The sequence below is a fragment of the Sus scrofa genome, chromosome 14, assembly GCF_054392235.1.
Source record: "Sus scrofa isolate SSC_HxYL_T2T_F1_AM1 chromosome 14, Sscrofa_HxYL_maternal_Yorkshire_Landrace_v2.0, whole genome shotgun sequence".
Taxonomy (NCBI): domain Eukaryota; kingdom Metazoa; phylum Chordata; class Mammalia; order Artiodactyla; family Suidae; genus Sus; species Sus scrofa.
The window spans coordinates 22913661-22934270 of NC_139396.1; positions in this window are offsets into that span (position 1 = coordinate 22913661).

Genomic DNA, 20610 nt, shown 5'->3' on the forward strand with positions numbered 1-20610 from the left:
CTTCCGGAGTTTGCACACTTCATTTTTTTCCCCCCAAATTAGCTTTGACTTTTGTTAATTCTCCCTGCTATTTTTGGTTTTCTAATTCCATAATATCTTATTTGTTGTTTTTGGCTTACTCGCTCTCTTTCTTTTACTTCCTGACTTGAACACTTAGCGCATTAGTTTGTGGTCTCTTTTTCCTTTTTTCATGAGTTTATTTAATTCTATTGACTGTTTCTTAGTACATTATTATTGCATGTTTTGATTGTGGTATTCTTGATCAATTCTATATATTTTATACCTTTTATCATGGCTATCCCTTAAACAGAAAGTATTTAGGATTGTTTTGCAGGCAAAACACTGTTAATAATTATAATTATTTTACGTTGTGGTCAGAGGATATCATTTACAGCACAAGCAGCAGATCTTTTCTGTAAAGGGCTCGATTATAAATATGCATGGCTGTAGAGGTCATACAGTTTCTACTGAAACTACTCAACTGCCATTTTAGGGCAAAAACAGCCCAACACACTATGTAAATGAATGAGCATGGCTGTATTCCAAGAACTCTATTTCTAGACACTGAAATTTGTACTTTATGTAATTTTTACTCATCACAAAATAGTATCCTTCTTTCATAACTTTTCAACCATTAAAAAAAAATGTAGAACCAATTCTTAGCCATTGTACAAAAATAAGGAGTGGGTGGAATTTGGCCCATAGGTTCCAGTTTGCTGAGATTATGCTTAGTTATTAGTTATATTTTCCTCCGTGCTTACTTTTATACTCATTTAGGATGTTTATTGTCTATTTCTCTTTCATCCCCCTCCTATTACGTAGGGCAGGAATTTTTGCCTCATTTATTCCCTGATGTATGTCAAGCCCTTAGGAAAAAATGTGTGCCATATAAATAAATAAATGTGTGTGTCAAAAATCAATACCTGTGATATAAAGGAAGGTATGAATGAGCAAACAAACAAAAGACAACATTACTGTTGCTTCTGTCCCTAGACCTCCCTATGAACTCTCCACCTCGTGGACCAGAACGTAAGCGGTGAGAAACACAATTGACTTGGTTCCACCTTGGGGTGGGGGCCCAAGGTGTGTTCTGACCTGAGTTTAACAGGTCAGGGCCAGGTGAAAAAGCTTTCTTTGAGAAAATTCTTAAGCCCAAAGCTAAGAATCACACCAAGGATAGACATGTTTTCTTTTTTAATTTCTACCTAGAAGAACTGCACCATGATATTTTATCAAAATTCCATTTGCCCTGTGTCCCAGGTGGCAATAACAGAAACAGACAAAGAATGAAAATCAGACACCTGTGCCTACAGAAAACAAAAAAGAAAACTGTCCTCACAATTACAAGTAGGCCTATTCAAATAATGATTCAAGGCAGTTTACAAGAACACAAACACTAAGAGGATGAAAAGAAATAGAAGGAAGGGAAATGGGGCAGGAGAATAAGAGGAGCCAAATCAGTTCCCGAAACTCACCCACAGAGTATGGGCACCAGTCCGAGGGCAGCCGTGCCTTGATTCAACTTTCAGCAGCTGACACTGGAAGCAAAGTGCAATCAGGAGGCTGGAGAGGGATGGCTCCCAGATGTCCTCTTAGGGAGGCCAATTTTATGGCTGAACTCAGGCAGCCCCCAAGACTGCAAGACCAGTTGTCCCTGGATGAGGGCAGAGGTCACAGTACCAAGAGGAACTCTTGGTCTTTTCCAGGTCTACATCTTTTGCATCTTTTCTCTCCTCCTTTTATAAAATACTCTTTGGAGAGATATTCCAAATACATTCCTGAATGTTGCTTGATGAGACTCATGTTGAACATCATCAGATAAATAGCCCTCTGCAGATAAGACCAGATCCAGCAGTATGCAGGTAGTTACCAACTGTTCTTTTTTTTTTTTTTTTTTCCCCTAAATTTTTAGGTGGCATATGGAAGTTCCCAGGCTAGGGGTTGAACAGGAGCTACAGTTGCTAGCCTACACCACAACCACAGCAAAGCCAGATCTGAGCTAGGTCTGTGACCTACACTGCATCTCAGAGCAATGCTGGATCCTTAACCCACTGAGCGGGGCCAGGGTTGGAACTTGCCTCTATATGGATATTAGTTGGGTTCGTTCCCACTGAGCTCCAACAGGAACTGCCCAACTGTTCTTTATCAATTCTTGATGTTAAGCTAAGAAAAGTGCCAACTCTGCTTATCAGACACAACCTAGAATAGATTTACAAGGAGATCCCGCTGAATAGCATTGAGAACTATGTCTAGATACTCATGTTGCAACAGAAGAAATGGTGGGGGAAAAACTGTAATTGTAATGTATACATGTAAGGATAACCTGACCCCCTTGCTGTACAGTGGGAAAATAAAATAAAAAAAAAAAAAAAGAAAAGTGCCAACTCTGAAACCAGACTCTGAGCTCTGAGTTCCAGCTCTTCCACTACCACTTAGCTGTGGGGTATTGGGCCAGTCACTGGCACTGCCTGGCACAGTTTCCTCATCTCTGAAAGGGAATGATACTAGAATTTCTCCCACATGGTTCCTGTGAACCTTAGTAGGTTCCTATATAAAATTCTATAGGACAATGCCCAGAGCATAGCAGCTACTGCTTTTTGTGGTTTTTTTTTTTTGGATGTTATGATATTTTTCTTGGGGTAGAACAAACATATTTTGATGCAAACTTATTTTCAGTCTTGTACACTCTTAATTTCCTTGGGATAGAAGCCCCTCAGGATGTAAGATTATTATTCTTTAATTCCACCCATTGGGAAGAGAGTCATCAGAAAAGATTGACTTTGGCGACAGAAGATCTGGGTTGGACTCTAAATTCTGCCATCAATCTTCCCTGAGCCCCAAATTCTCCGAAACTCCAAGGTAAACAGAAACTTACTCCCCCAAAGTTGGTGACAACTGAAGTGAAATAGCACGTGTGGGGCACACCTCAATGTCCTTAAGCCTCATGTACTCGTAGAATGGCAACTGTTAGCACCATCATGCTGAGATGATCGGATATGTGCTAAAAATCCTCATATCTACCCTTGTCCACGTCTTCCCAAGCATCTCTTTCTTCTTGAAAAGGAAGGTGTATCATTTTTTTATTTTTTATTTTTTTATTTTTTATTTTTTGTCTTTTCTAGGGCTGCAGGGCCCCACCCACAGCACATGGAGGTTCCCAGTCTAGGAGTCCAATCGGAGCTGTAGTCACCAGACTATGCCAGAGCCACAACACTAGATCCAAGCTGCGGCTGCGACCTATACCACGGCAACACCGGATCCTTAACCCACTGAGCAAAGCCAGGCATCGAACCCGCAACTTCATGGTTCCTAGTCAGATTCATTAACCTCTGAGCCATGATGGGAACTTCGGTATATCATTTATAATTTGGGATGATTTGGTCTAGTTGCAAATTCCCAGAAGCTAGTATAATCTACACAACCCAGGGAGAATAGCCTGTTCCCACCTCCAGTTCTTCACTGGAACTTGCTGTCTGGCTCCTAAAGCATCAGTTCATGTTCCCAGACAGTCCCAACTTCCAAATCCCCACCCACATCAATAAATAGAAATAGATACTAATGTCTTGTGAGAAGGAGGAAAAAGGATGTTTCTATATAAACAGTCCATCTTCAGCCAATTCAATCACTCTTTCACCCTTGGAAGGTCTTTAAATGTTTTACCCGGATGTGTGTACTAGGTCTGCCCTTTATGCGGCTTCAAAGACTTTTATTTTACTCTTATTTTGACCCCAACAGCTGTACTGCAATTCGATTCTGGCACAGACAACCTGGAGTAAGCACAGACCCCACAAATGAAGGTGGTCGTCCTCCATAAGACAGTCCCCACTGCAGACACTACCCGCAGGTTCAGGAAGTCCCAGGTCGCTCACAGTTATGACCAACTGGGGAAAAAATCCCACAACCCCACGAGTTTTGAAAATTCTCTAGAACAATGCACAGAATGCAGGAAAGGGCTATATTTACAATTACGGTTTTATGTGAAAGGAAATAACACAGGACCATTGACATGAATATACTGGGGTAAAAGGCTGGGAGGGTCCCAAGCTTGAAGGGCCCCATGCCCTCTCCTCATGGCATCAGGCCACATTACCCTGTTGGTACATCAGGGTACATTACGTTCCTGGTGCATCAATGTGTTTATCAACCAAGAAGTGCCCCTGACATTCAGTGGCCAGAGTTTTGATTGCAGTTTCACTAGATGTAATTGATGAAATCATTGGCACGTGATTGAACTCCATCTCTATCCAGCTCCCTCTCCCCATTCTGGAGGTCAGGCTGACCCAAAGTCGCAACTTTCTAATCATGTGGTTGGTCTTTCTGGTGGCCAGTTCCCATCCTGAAGTTCTCTGGGGACCCACCACATTCACCTCTTTAGGATAAACTTTGGAGTGATCCAAGGGGCTTGTGAATAACAAAAAAACACTCTTATCACTCAGGAAGTTGCAAGGGTTTTAGAGGCTCCGTGCCAGGAACCTGAAACAAAGATGGGACAAACTCTTTATTATATAAGACTTTTGTAGGTTATTCACAGTTACATGTCGAGATTCTTATTCATTAACAGAGGGATGTGAAGATCTTGCTTTATGACTCCAGAGTAAATCTAAAGACATTCTCCTCTTTTGTATGACTTCCCCCAGAATCTGCCCAAGAGAAAAATTTAAGTTGTTCAGAGACAATGGATTATGTTTTTTTTACCTGAAAAGTATAGTATTTTTACTGCTACTTCTACCATGATGAATAACGATGCTGAGTGATGAATAACCATGATGATGATGATGATGCATAATGATCAATCTTGCTTTTGGGGTGTGTACTCTATACTATCTAAAGCCAATAAATACAAGAGAATCCGACTTCGGAAAACTGTTTCCAAAATTTGCCTCTTGGAATTGATTTTCACCAAAAGCAAACATTATACGTGCTATGCATGTACATCAGCATGAGTCGTGTACATAAATATAGAAGAATGGTTGGAAAACCAGGTTTGCAAAAGCCTTAGTGTCAGGCTTGAGTGAAAATGCAAACCTGAGTCAAAACCAATTTACAATATGGAACACAGCTGGTTGGCCTAAAGTCTGCAGTGAGGCTTGAAAATTTTAAAAAAATAATTTTTTTTTCATTGAGAAAAGTTGGTGGGGCAAGACACACATTGCCTGGAACCCTGATTCTAACTAAAGGAGTGCTAGAAAACCCATGGCAAGTTCCAGTCTGGAACGGTTTGAAGAATGTGACAGTAATTCTCCAGTAAGAATTAATACTAGTGAGTTTAGTAAGGTTAAAATGAAACTATCAAGGGATCACTTTGGCCATGCTCAAAAGACTTAACTACATCTGCCAAGACAATGACATTTCCAAACACTTGACTTTTTGCAATATGTTTATATGAATTTTCAGTTTCCACTTTATGCATGACTGAGAGGAAAAGAAAAAGCCAGGGAGAAAGTGAAATACTTTTTCATTAACCAGGTGGAGGCTAGGCTGCAGCCCCAGTATCCTGTACACAGCCAGAGTCAGAACATAAAATAAGAGTGGCACTATTCCTGCTTTACACCAAAAAGTGCATGGATTTTTTTTTATTTCCCTAGTATACTGTCTACACAAGCATTTTATGAATTAGAGCCCAAGAGAGTAACTTTTATTATCTTGTCCCCAGTAAGACTGCCTATGTAGATTCGTTGAGGGTGTTTTTGAAGTATGTTTTAGTTTTTGTGTGTATGTGTGTGTTTGTTCCAAGTCTTACAAGTTTCATGAATACTAAAAAGCAAACAACAACAACAACTGATAGAATGAAAACATACCCTACTTTGCTCAGTGGATAGTAGATAAACTCTGAGCTGAAAGGCAAAGCCAAAAGTTGACCTACATGGACTCTTTGAATGCTGGGCTGATGAATTAATGAACAAGACACTGGGGCTTTGTTGCCAACTGAAAACAGTAATGTAGAGGGCCATGCCTCCCACACCTTAGTTTTCCTGGTTCCACTTCCTCCGTGCACCACATATATGTTCCTGTGAAAAAAGAATGTACTTTGCAACGATTCTAAATCAGTACTTCTGAGTTGTACCTTTTCTTTCATTTACTTATTTAACAAATATCTGTTGAACCAAATACTTTGTGACAGAACTTCTCAGCATGGGTTTCAGCATCCTCTGTTCTCCTGGCATTATATTCTAGGAAAGGAGCAAAAATAAACAGAGGAAACTTAAAAGTGATTACCATTATTCAAATAGTAATACATGTTATTAGGCAAATATGGGATACAGAATTGTTGGGGTAGGAGGGTAGTAAGTAGCATTCAATGGAATGGCTCTGGAAAGCTAGGCTGAAACAGCATCATTAGTGCTGAGACTGGACTTCAGAAAGGATTCAGTCCAGCCAAAGAAAGAAAGGGTCCTTGATAGAAACAGTGAGAATTTCAGACAAGTGCAAAACTGAAGTGGGGACAAAGTTGGCCTTTGAAGGAAAAGAGAATTATCTTACAAAATAGGCAAGCAGCAGTCATAGAATTGAAGAAACAGGCTGACCAGACCACACAGCCCTGAGAGACCAAGATAAGATGTTTGGATTGTGTTCTCAGTGTTCTGGAAGGCCCATTTGAGAATTTGTAGCCAGGAAGCAGCTAGAATTTTAAGAGCATTGGTGAGGAGGGGGCTGCCAGAGAGAACTCTGGAGATCTGCAGAAGGTGCATATTAAATGATAAAGAAGAAACATATGATCTCTCAATAGATACAGGAAAAGTATTTGAAAACATCTAATATTCATTCTTGATTAAAAATAGATACAGAAAAAGTATTTGAAAATATCTAATATTCATTCTTGATTAAAAAAAACTCACAGAAAAGTAGGACTAGAACAGAATTTCTTCAACCTGATAAAAGGAATGCATGAACAACCTACAAACCTGTAGTTTACTCATATTTAATGGTGAAGGACTGAATCCCTTTCTCAAATGAAAGAAATAAGGTAAGTATGTTTACTCCATATCTTAGCCTTTTTAATGAAGATAGTAGCCATTGTTATAAAACAAGAAAATAAAGGGCACACAGAAGAAGTAAAAATGTCTTGATTCACAGTAAACATGATCATCTATGTTGAAAACCCAAAAGAATAGAAACAAAATCATCAGGAACTAAAAAGTGAGTTTAGGAAGGTTACAGGACAGGAGATCAGAATAAAATATTTTATTTCTTTATATAACTCCACAGCAAAAACAAAAAACAAAAAAACCCAACAACCCAATTGAAAAATGGGCCTGAATAGACAGTTCTCCAAAGAAGATACATAAATGGCCAACAAGCATGTGAAAAAATGCTCAACATCACTGATTACTGGAGAAATGCAAATCAAAACTACTATGAGAAACCACCCCACACCAGCCAGAATGGCCATCATTAATAAGTCCACAAGTACCAAATGCTGGAGAGGGTGCGGAGAAAAGGGAACCCTGCTTCACACTTAGTGGGAATGTAAATTGGTACAACCACTATGGAAAACAGTATGGAGGTACCTCAGAACACTAAATATAGAACTAGCATATGACCCAGCAATCCCACTTTTGGGCACACATCCGGACCAAATTTTCCTTGAAAAAGACGCAAGTACACATATGTTCATTGCAGCACTATTCATAGTAGCCAAGACATGGAAACAATCTAAATGTCCATTGACAGATGACTGGATTAAGAAGATGTGGTATATATACACAATGGAATATTTCTCACCCATAAAAAGGACAAAATAATGCCATTTGCAGCAACATGGATGGAACTGGAGACTCTCAGACTAAGTGAAGTAAGTCAGAAAGAGAAAGGCAAATATCATATGATATCACTAATATATGGAATCTAATATACAACACAAATAAACCTTTCCACAGAAAAGAAACTCATGGACTTGGAGAACAGACTTGTAGTTGCCAAGGGGGAGGTGAAGACAGTAGGGTGGACTGGGAATCTGAGGTTAATAGATGCAAACTATTGCCTTTAGAATGGATAAGCAATGAGATCCAGCTCTATAGCACTGGGAACTATATCTAGTCACGTATGATGGAGCATGATGGAGGATAATGTGAGAAAAAGAATGTATATATGTATGTGTGACTGGATCACTTTGCTGTACAGTAGAAAATTAACAGAACACTGTAAACCAACTATAATGGAAAAAATAAAAATCATTCGAAAATTGTATTTTTATTACCAATGAATAATTGGATATTTAAATTTTAACAACTTCATTGAGATATAGTTCATAAACTATACAATTTACCTATTAAAGTATACAATTAAATGGTTTGTGGTACATTCACAGATACATGAAATTCTCACCACGAATTTTTATCACTTCAAAAAGAAATCCTATATGCTTTAATGATCATCTCCACTCCTCTTTCCCATCCCAGTCCGTGAGCAACCACCAATATACTTTCTGTCTCTGTAGATTTCTCTGTTCGGGACATTTCATATGAATGTAATCATGTATACATGGTCTTTTGTGACTAACTTCTTTCACATAGCTTGTTTTCAAGGTTCAACCATGTATCATTCTTTTTCTGGCTGAATAGTATTCCATGGTATGAATATACCAGATTTTGTTTATCCATTTATGGGTTGATGTACATTTGGACTTTTTCTACCTTTTGACTATTATTAGTAATGCTACTGTAAACATTAATGTACATGTTATAATGTGCACATATGTCTTTATTTCCTTTGGATTTATACCTGGAAGTGGGATTGCTAGGTCATATGATAATTTTATGCTTAACAGAGTTGTCATATGAGGAACTGCTAGATTGTTTCACAAAGTAGGTGCATTATTTTACATTTCTATCAGCAGTGTGTGGTTTTAGATTTCACTTCCTTGTCAACACTTATTGTTATCTGACTTTTTTATTCTAGTCATTCTAGTGAGTGTGAAGTCATAGCTCATTGTTGTTTTGGTTTGCCTTTCCCTAATGATGAAGTACATTGAGCAATTTTTCATGTTTGTCAGTCATTTGCATGTCTTCCTTGAAGAAATGTCTATATATCCCCTGTTCACTTTCAAGTTGGGTTATTTGTTCTTTATCATTGAGTTGTAATATTTATGTATTCTAGATACACATTCCCTTTAGATATACATTTGCAAACATTTTCTCTCATATTCTTACTTTATTGTGAAATAATGTTTTTACTTTATTGATGTAGCTGAATTTAGGGCTGCCATTTTACTTTTTGTTTTTAATATGCCTCATGTCATTTTTTTGTTCCTCAATTTCTCTGAATTAAGTAAATATTTTTAAGTAAATTTTTTTTGGTCTTTTTGCCTTTTCTAGGGCTGCTCCCATGGCATATGGAGGTTCCCAGGCTAGGGGTCTAATTGGAGCTGTAGCTGCTGGCCTAAACCACAGCCACGGCAATACCAGATCCAAGCCACATCTGCAACTACACCACAGCTCATGGCAACGCTAGATCCTTAACCCACTGAGCAAGGCCAGGTATAGAACCCTCAACCTCATCGTTCCTAGTAGGATTCATTAACCACTGAGCCATGATGGGAACTCCTAAGTAAATATTTTCTAATGGTTACATTTTAATATCCTCAATGATTTTTTTCACTGTATTTTGAGAGTTTTTTTTTAGTGGTTGCTCTAAAGTTTACTACATATAACTTAACATATTAGGATCAGCTTCACATTTATAACAGTTACTCCAGTGATATATAGAAACATTAGTCCTATATAGCTCTATTCCCTTTACCCTCCTTTTGTGGTATTATTATTTTATTGTTACAGACATTAACATTATAACCCTCCCAAAATTGTTATAATTATTTACTTTACCATCTACTTTACCATCTGTAGTCTTTCTTTACCACAATAAAGTTTTGTTCCCAACACCTCCTTTGTGCTATTATTGGCAAATATATGAAATGTTATGTTTCTATATGTGATAAGCCTAACACTAAATTATATGCATATTACTTTATATAAAATTTTAAATCAGTTAAAAGATGACAGGACAAAAATATATATTTATACTGTCTTTTATAATTACATTATTACTGTTGCCAATGCTCTTTTCTTGGTTTGAATTTGAATTACTATCTTGGGACTCTTGCTGCCAACCTGAAGAAACTCCTTGAGAATTTCTCCTAACGAAATTCTACCTTAGGTTCTGGTAAAATTCCATCTTAGGTTCTGGTAGCAACAAACTCTATGTTTTCTGTTTATTTGGTAAAGTCTTTATTTTGCCTTCTGTTTTGGAATATAACTTTGCTGGATATATGACTCTTGGATGATCTTTATTTCTTTGAACATTTTGAATATGTTATGCCACTGTCTTCTGGTGTCTACTGTTTCTGCTGATAAATAAGTTGTTAATCTTATTGATTTTACATTGTAAGTGACCAGTCATTTCTCTGTTGTTGCTTTCAAGAATTTCTCTTTGCCTTTCATCATTTATTCTTTTTGTGTTCATTGAGTTTCCTGGCTATGTAGTTATTCAGCAATTTGGGAAGTTCATAAGGATTTTTTAACTTATTTTCTGTTGCTTTCTCTATCTTCTCCTTGAATTCCCATTATGTATATGTTGGTGCATTTAATGGTGTCCCACATTTCTCTTAAGCTTTCTTCATTTTACTTTATTATTTGCTCTCTTGCCTTGCATAATTTCAGCCTTTAATATGTCTTATGCCTGTTAGATCTACTGTTGAGTGAAATTTTGATTTTAGGTACTGTATTTTTCAACTCCAGAAATTCCATTTTGTTCTTTTTTCTTATATGTTTATTGGTATTCTCTATTCAATGCAAAATTATCTTATTCTTCCTTTATTTCTTTCATCATAGTTTCATTTGGTTTTATAAACATGTTTATCAGTTCTACTTTGAAGTCTTTTTCTGATAAATCCAACATATGATTGCTCTCATGGGTAATTTTAATTGCCTGCTTTTGTTTTGGTGTGTGGGCACTTTCCTGTATTTTTATGCGTCCTGATTTTTGTTTGAAAGTAGACAAAGTATATGTAACAATTAGATAATATATGTAACAGTTCCAGGAACTCAATCTCCACACACACTCCTTGGAGCTTATTATTGTTAGTTGTTTATTTGTTTAGTGACTGAAAATTTTATTTCTAGTTAAGTCGATTTCTCACTTCCACATAGCAGACACGTACAGAATATTAAACCTCTGGTGTTGCTCCTCAGGGAGGCTTTGCTCAGGATATGTCCACAGTCACCCTGAGATGACAGTGACTTTGGTAGAACCTTCTTTCCCTCTTTTCTTGACCACACCCAGCTTTTAAACTTTACTAATTATCAGCTGATTGCTCTATTATTTTCAACAATGCCTTGGGGCATAAATTGCTCTACATACTAACTCAACCAAATTTTGGTTCCTTTGAGGGAATACATTCTGAGTTCAGTGTTTGATATTTGTTCTGAGCCCAGAGGATCCCCAGCTGCTTTATTCCATCGTTCTCTCCTACAAGTTACTAGGCCTACAGTTTAGCTTGTATCTTGAACCTCCTTTCAATTACCTTCCTCAAATCTCCACTGTTCTTGAGAATGCCCTTAGACTTCAACTTCTTAACCCTCTACTTGGAATGAAGCCAATTCCTTTGGGAAGTGATTAGGGGCCGTTTTATGGTCTGCTTCTTCTCTCCAGGCATAATCGCTGAGCCAGAGCACTAAAGTTAGAGATGTGAACAATGACAGCTTTCTCTCTCAGTGACACCTCCACTCTAGACCTGAGCACTCAGTGACGGGGGTGGGGAGAGTTGACTGAAGGAACCTCAGGAGGTAAGGTCACTGCTCATAAACTGAGGCAAGGGCATGATTCTCAAGATGCCATGCCCAAGGAAGAGTCCCCACTCCACAAATGGGAGCTGGATGGAAAATGCAGGTCCCACCTCCCAATGGCACTTGCCCAGGACTCAGTAATGGGTGAAAGGAAGAAACTACAAGAGGCAAAAGTAAACTTTCATATGTGATGATTATTATGTTGATTTTGATGACGATTTAATGGATGTATACATGTGTCAAAACTTAATAATATATGTGGCTTATTGTAAGTCAATTATAACTCAATAAAACTGCCACAATGGGAAGAATAACTTGGGGAAAACATCTCTAATATAATAAAAATTGAGTATAGGAAAAGCTTATACATACCAAATGAAGGAGGAAATAAAACACTATAATAGAAATGAATTCAACCATGAACTCGAGTGTTTTCCAACTGTATCTCTAGAGAGAAATCCTGGATACAGACAAGTAGAACAAGGGCAGAATGCCTGGAAGAGAGTCTGGCACTCACTGCATATTCCATAAGTATTTGTTGCATAAATATTTGTTGAGTACATTGCCCCTGGAAAGTTACTTTCATACCCATCACACCCCTAGGGTCAGTTTCTCAGTAACATTACCACTCTCCTAACACCACTATAATAAATGCTCTTTTATCACGAGGAATTCATGTTGCATTGGGATCAAGGGTCATTCAGCATATTTTCCTTTCATTGCTTTAGTCATAATAATGAAGAATGCTGACCTATTCATTACAAAGCAACACAGTGGTTGCAATTGCATTTAATTCCTTCTTTTTAATCTGAAAATCTCAAAATGCATGTGACAGGTTTCATACATCCTCCATTTATTTCTCTTTTTAAGAAGATTTGAGCAGTGGGGACTGATTTTTTTTTAAAAAAATATATCATTTAATTGAATTCCATGATTTGGCTCCTACTGTGTTCTTCAAATTCTACATACGTGCACCTTCCTCAGGAAGACTGGTCTCCTCATTGCTCCTGCCCATATCTGATTATAATAATAGCCATCATTTTACATAATTTGAGGAACACCACGCACATCATACACCCTTCACCTGTCAGCAGTAATCCTTATATCTAACCTCGACATAGCTATTAATTATTCATTTTACAGATATGAAAATTAATGGTCAGAGAGATTAAATAACTTGCGCAACTTCTGTCAACAAGTGATAAGTCTCTGTCAGACTCCCCAGACCTGTACCATCAGGCTATTTCTCTGTGCTATTCAGATTTTTGTCTTTGTCTTTTTGCTCCCGCCTCTTCTCCAGTTTGGGTCATTTTCTCTTCTCTTCCTCTCAAATCCAGTCCTAACTTCAGCCCAAACCCTCCTCTCACAGTCTTGGTTCCCAGCTCTTCCTAGTACACCTTGCCAGTTCCTTGTGTGGGAAGGAGAAGGAAGGGAAAGAGAGAGATGGGTGGAGGGAGGCAGAGATAGGGATCAGAAATAAAGCCATTAGAGAAGTCAGGAGATGAGGTATGGAGAGCTGAAGACACAAGCTTGGAAAAGAGAAACTCCAATTCTTTTCCTTCTCTCTTTAAAAATTATACAGCCCAGAGGAGTTCCCATCGTGGCTCAGTGGTTAATGAACCCGACTAGTATCCATGAGGATGCAGGTTCGATCCCTGGCCATGCTCAGGGGGTTAAGGATCCTGCATTGCTGTGAGCTATGGTGTAGGTTGCAGACACAGCTGGCATCCCATGTTGCTGTGGCTGTGGCTAGCCTGGCAGCTACAACTCTGATTTGACCCCTAGCCTGGGAACCTCCATATGCCATGTGTGTGGTCCTAAAAAAACAAAAAGAAAAAAAAAATTTTTTAATTATACAGCCCAGAGTTCCCACTGTAGCTCAGCCATAACGAACCCAACAAGTATCCATGAGGATGTGCGTTCAATTCCTGGCCTTGCTCAGTGGATTAAGGATCTGGCATTATCATGAGCTGTGGTGTAGGTCACAGATGCAGCTCAGATCTGGTGTCACTGTGGCTGTGGTGAAGGCTGGCAGCTGCAGTGCCAATTCGACCCCTAGCCTGGGAACTTCCATTATGCCATTCATGTGGCCCTAAAAAACAAAATATATATATATAGCCCAGAGTTTCCATTATGGCTCAGAGGGTTAAGAGCCCATCACTGTCTCTGTGAGGATGTGGGTTTGACCCTGGCCTCATTCTGTAGGCTAAGGATCCAGTGATGCTGTAATCTGTAGTATAGGTTGCAGATGTAGCTCAGATCCAGTGTTGTCATGGCTGTGGCACAGGCCCCAGCTGCAGCTCCTATTTAATCCCTGGCCCAGGAACTTCCATATGCCACAGGTGCAGCTATAAAAAGAAACAAAATTATATTGCCCAATCTAACTTTTGAAGGCTGGCAAGGAATATAAGCAAGCTAAAGAATGCATGGGTTCTAGAAGATTCTCCCTCACCCAGAAATTTTATCAGCACTCATCAGGGCCAGAATCCAGATTTTGCAGAGCAGGAGCAAAGGGAAATGGCCAATTAATTTAGCCTCATACAGGCACAGAGTTACTGAGTCCTTTGTCCATTTTGTTAATTAAACTAAAAATAATTCACGATCTGTCCCTCATGCCTCCAAGCCATGGTCTTTGTGAGCACCTGGTTTGGAACAGCAATGAACTGCACAATCAAATTGCCAAACACAGAATCCAACATAGGATCTCTGGGCCAGTAGGAAGGAGAAAAGTATGCAGGCCCTATTGGTCCAGTTAGGTAGTAAAACACTTGAGGAAAAGAACTGCCTAAAGATCATTTTGTTTTTTGGGTCTGCAAATGGGGCAGGAAAAATTCATAGGGACGGTGATAATGTTTTATATGTTGATTGGGGTGATGGTTATACTGGTATATATTTACTACATCATCTAATTATACACCTAAGATATATGCATTTTATTGCAGTTTTTTTTTTTTTTTTTTTTTTTTTAGCTTTTCAGGGCTGCACTTGCAGCATATGGAGATTCCCAGGCTAGGGGTCAAATCAGAGCTACAGCTACCGGCCTACCACACAGCGACAGCCACAGCAAACCTGGATCTGAGCCGCATCTGCAACCTACACCACAGCTCACTGCAACACGGGATCCTTAACCCACTGAGTGAAGCCAGGGATTGAACCCGCCTCCTCATGGATACTAGTTGGGTTCATTACCACTGAGCCACGACGGGAACTCCTATAGCAGATAACTTCTAATGCAATATGGTTTATAGGGAAGAAGAAAGGAAGAAAGAAGGAAGGAAAAGGAAAAAGAAAAATCCTCACACTCCTGTAAACTTAAGCTCTGCTGAAGCAGAAGTCCTGATTTCTATTGGGCAAAGCTCTCCCCAGGGGACTGAGTAAGCATCCTGTTGCACTTGCTGCTACAAATGCTACCTGGACACTTTGGATAGTTCTTGCTTATGGGTGAGCAGGTGATAAAAGAAGTTGCTGTATGATGGAGAAATTCTATTTACGAGAAGGTGGGGTTGCTGCTACAAAGTAGGGCTGAGAAGAGGAGGTCTGGAATTCTGGCGATTCAGTGGGCCTCTCCTGGTCCTTTGGTGCCCCGTGTGGATGGCACACCAGAAATTGCAGCCAGTCTGAGCGTCAGAGGAAGTGGATGGGGAGGGACATCAGGCTGGGTGGTGAGATGCTAACTTGTCCATTTCCACAGTCAAAAGGTTTATTGCGAAGGAGCCTCTGGGGGTCCAAATGAGATTAGCTTGAAACTCACTTTATTTTCAAAGGACAAAGTGATGGAAGGAGGAAACTGTTGTAGACCTGGACTGAGTGTCTCACCCACACTCAATCATTACCACTGCACACCCTCCCCGCTTTAGGGCTGCCCTACCTACTCCAGCTTAAAACATGCTAATTGTTATCTGCCTTGTATACAAAACAGGATACCTGTAACAAGCAGAGACTGCCGTAGAGATGAAGGTTGACTCATTGTTTTCACTGGCCAGAAGGATTCAGACATATCACAGAGTACTCATGACTTGACAAGTATTAAAAAGGAAATAATCCTTGCAAGTTCACTTGCTCCTACAAGGAATTTAGAATAAAAATAGAGGTAGAGGTAGTGGCTCTTTCTCCTGTTCCTTCCTGGTCCCCTTTTCTATTCTGGGGTAACCTTGCTCCATGCTGCGCAGTCTCACCATTCCTGCTCACTGTGGGCCCACACAGTTCTTTCAAGCCAACAGTTATAATTGTGTTTCCATTTAATTAGGACACCATCTGAGGGTTGCGTTTATCTAAGGCATAGATAGCCTGGATCCCCTCAAAGACTTTCCCAATGTCTCTTACACAATAAGATTGGTGCAAGTGGCTTTATCATGTGAATGTAGTATACAGTCTCTTGAAGAATATTATCTGAGGCTGTCTTGAAGTTTTATTCTTTCAAAATGCCATTTTAAATGGTGGTATGGTATAGAGTAACTTATGACACTTGCAAATGATGACACTTGCCAATACGCATTAGAATGGAGCCACATGTTTCCAAACTACATTATGTTTTTCACAAGGATGTCATGGAGAGAGGTTATCAAGAGGTTATTTGTTTCTTTCCTAATGACTGTTGAGATTTCTTCTAGGGCTCTCTTTCTGTTTTTGTAATTCTGGAATATTCATGTATATTTCATCCCATCTACCATATTAGAGACAAAATTTACAACAGGCCACCAAACTAAAAAAAAAAAAATGAACGAGAATCTCCAAAGCCAGGCAGGTTCGCTGAAAAACAAATTATCCAAATGGAAACTCTAGGCTACAGAATAACAAAGCCATAAGTTTCAATAAAGGGACTCTTTTTTTTTTCTTTCGCTTTATTATTTGGTGACTGATTTCAGACAGCATTTGGCAAAATGTTCACCATCTCATCCACTGAATGAGATAAAAGCCAGGCTTTGAGCAACAAAAGGTTTAAACATTAGGGAAATGATTGTACAAAGAAATAATGAAAGAAAGAAAGTGAGGAAGAAAGGAAAAAAGAAGGAAGAAGAAGGAAGGAAGGAGGGAAGGAAGGAAGGAAGGACGAAGGGATAGAGGGAAGGAAGAAATTGTAAGGCACGTAGACAAAAAGCCATCAAGTTTAACAATAGGCTCTTTCTTACTTTATAAACTATTTTAATAAAGACATAAGAGGAAATTGGTATGACAACATTGAATAGTTGCAGCATCATTAAACTCAGAACACATTGTCAAAACAAGATAACTGCCTGTAAGAGAGGATCCAGAAAGAATGTGACATTTCAAAATATTTCCTGAATCATTTTTTTTCTTTCTAAAGAAAACTGAAAAACTAGATGAGAAGAGTTTTCTTCCTCTCAAGCCTTCTCTCGGTCTTTGTTCATAACATCCAAGAATAATCCATATACAGATTATTTATCCCTATGAAAAGAAATTATCATTCACTTAATATGAGCCAAGGGAACTTCATAGATACCAGGGGTTTTACCCTCAGGATTCTGGGCAATCAGATACCTTCCAAGTGGGGTGGGTTCTTCTTAGAAAACAGAGTCTTTTACCCGGCATTAAGAAGAAAAAAAATGGGAATTCCCTTCATGGCTCAGCAGAAACAAATATGACTAGTAACCATGAAGTCATAGGTTCGATCTCTGCCCTCACTAAGTGGGTTAGGGATCTAGTGTTGCCACGAGCTGTGGCGTAGGTTGCAGATGCGGCTCGGATCCTGAGTTGCTGTGGCTGTGGTGTAGGCCGGCAGCTACGGCTTCTATTCGACCCCTAGCCTGGGAACCTCCTTAATGCCACAGGTGCAGCCCTTAAAAAAAAAAAAGACGAAAAAAAAATGGAAGAATCTGGTTTTCCTCCCATCTTGTCATTAGAGCTTTTATCTTCTGATTTAGAGATTCTTTGCTTGGCTGCCCTTGCATCCCAGTTGCTTTGTAAAATGCACTGGGTTTTCCCACCCACAGTTCATGTTCTTGTTTGCCTCACAATTGAGCCCAGCTTTCCTGGCAACACCCCTCCAAGTCTCGTCAACTTTGCAAATTGAAAGCAATTGTACATTGTGTTATGGAATTAGAATGGTTAGGCGGTAGGCCAACTTTGAAGTGGTCCGGTTAGAACTGGATCCTTCCCTAGTTGAGCCTCTGATGAGAACCCATTCCTGGTGACACCTCGAGTGCCGCTTTGGGAGACCCTAAGAACAGGGCCACCGAAGCATTGCGTTTTGAGAAAATGCAAGTTGTTTTAAGCTACTAAGTCTGTGACAATTTATTATACAACATAAATAATTAAAACCAACAAGGAATATTCAGCACAAGAGGGTCTTTTCAGCCCCTCCCCACATATTGATAAAGGAACATGATTCTCTAATGGTCTATGGCCCCAGTCCAAGATCACACAGACGTGACGTTACCCTGGGATACCCCACTGAGCTTCTTATCCGACTATCCATACCTGGAATCTTTAATTTTCCTGTTTCTTAGCAACTCTCTCATTTTTTTAAGTAATATGATGTTAAAGTTTTTGAATCATTGCTCTTGATTAAATTTTGATTGGGAATAGAATTCTAAGTTAAAAATGCTTTTTCTCTTAAAACATTGAAAGTATTGCTTCATTTTAAGAAGTATGAAGCCAATCTGAATCTTCTTCCTTTAAAAAGAACCCCTTTACCCCGCCTTTATTCTCTCTGCAAGTCTCCAGAATTTTTTCTTTGGTGTTATGAAATTTCTTGAGAACGTGTCCCGATGGGTTTTTTCTCATTTACTTCACTCAGAAATCAGTATGCCCATTCGGTCTGAAAGCATATCCTTCAGCCTTGGGAATTCTCTTCTTTTTTTTTTTTTTTTTTTTTGCTTTTTAGGGCCACACTTGTGACAAATGGAAGTTCCCAGGCTAGGGGTTGAATCAGAGCTATAGCTGCTGGCCACAGCCACAGCCACAGTAACGAGGGATCCGAGCTGTGTCTACAACCTACACCTCAGCTCACTGAAACACTGGATAAAGGCCAGGGATAGAACCTATGTCCTCACAGATATTAGTTGGGTTCATCACCACTGAGTCATGATGGGAACTCCCCACTTCAATTTTTAAAAAATATAATTTTGTTCTCTTAATTTTTTTTCTTTCCACTCCTGGAAATTCTGTTGATTTTGTTGTCTATGTCTGTTTTTTTGTTTTTGTTTTTTTGTTTTGTTTTGTCTTTTTGCCATTTCTTGGGCTGCTCCCACAGCATATGGAGGTTCCCAGGCTAGGGGTTGAATCGGAGCTGTAGCCACCAGCCTACGCCAGAGCCACAGCAACACAGGATCTGAGCCGTGTCTGCGACCTACACCACAGCTCACGGCAACGCTGGATCGTTAACCCACTGAGCAAGGCCGGGGATCAAACCTGCAACCTCATGGTTCCTGGTCGGATTCGTTAACTACTGCGCCATGACGGGAACTCTTATGTCTGGTTTTTGTTCTTGTATATTTTCCTTTTTTTCCTCTTAGTCTTGAGAGATAATTTGACTTTTCAAACCTTCTATTAAAATTTTTCAGAAATTATATTTTTACTTTATTAAAGGTCTACAATTTTTTGTCACATTTTCATAATATCTTGTACATTATATCTAGATATAATATTTTCTAAATGTTTTTTCTTTTTATGACCGCACCCATGGCATTTGGAAGTTCCCCGGCTAGGGGCTGAAAACAAGCCACAGCTGTGATCTACCTTGCAGCTGCAGCAATGCCAGATCCTCTAATCCACAGCATGGGCTGAGGATTGAACCCATACCTCTGCAGTGACCTGAGCTGCTGCAGTCAGATTCTTAACCCACTGCACCAAAGCAACAACTCCCTAAATCTTTTTAAATGTATTAATTAAGGGTATTTTTAATGTTTCCTTCTAATTCTCTATTTCTTTCCTGGTCAATTTTTCTGTAATCTATTTTGGCTTTATCTCTTTTATGTTTATTGGAGTTTTGCTTGCTATTGGTTTCTCTTTATATACCAATTTGTTTTCAGTTGCTCATTTCTAGTTAAATCAGAAGGCTGGGGTGGGAGTTCCCATCGTGGCTCAGTGGTTAACGAATCCGACTAGGAACCATGAGGTTGCAGGTTCCATCCCTGGCCTTACTCAGTGGGTTAAGGATCAGGCGTTGCCGTGAACTGTGGTGCAGGTCGCAGACACGGCTCGGATCCGGAGTTGCTGTGGCTCTGGTGTAAGCCGGCGGCTACAGCTCCAATTTAACCCTTAGCCTGGGAACCTCCATATGCCTCGGGAGTGGCCCAAGAAATGTCAAAAAGACAAAAAATAAATAAATAAATAGGAAGGCTGGGGTGAATGATATGGTTTCCTCTGCTCTGTCTACATTCTCCTGTTTTTCGCTAGTCTCACTATGTGGGAATTCTTGCTAGGTGCTTTGGGCAGGGTGGAGCATGACAGAGCAAACAGACTGGCATGATTTACCTCGGGTAAATAGGAAAATATTAGCATCTAGGCTGAAGGTTCCAAAAGTGCCAAAATGAAAAACACACAAGATATGCACTCCCAGACTAGAAGACACAGTTTTTTTCCAAAGAGCTTTAGCATAATTTCCTTAAAAGTGAGCTGTTCTTTGCTAGGGATTGGCATTCTCTCCAATTTTCTTCTTAACACTTGAAAAAGAAATATAGCTTCAAATAATTAGTCATCTGCTAATTTAATGGAAAGATAATGTCATATAATAAAAGTAAACTGATTTACAAGTCATTAAATAAAATAATTATTTAAGGGGAATATGATCAATTAGCATATGAAAGAAAAGGAAGAAAATTTTGAAATAAAGCAAAATTAGCAGAAAACACAAAATAAGATTGTAGAA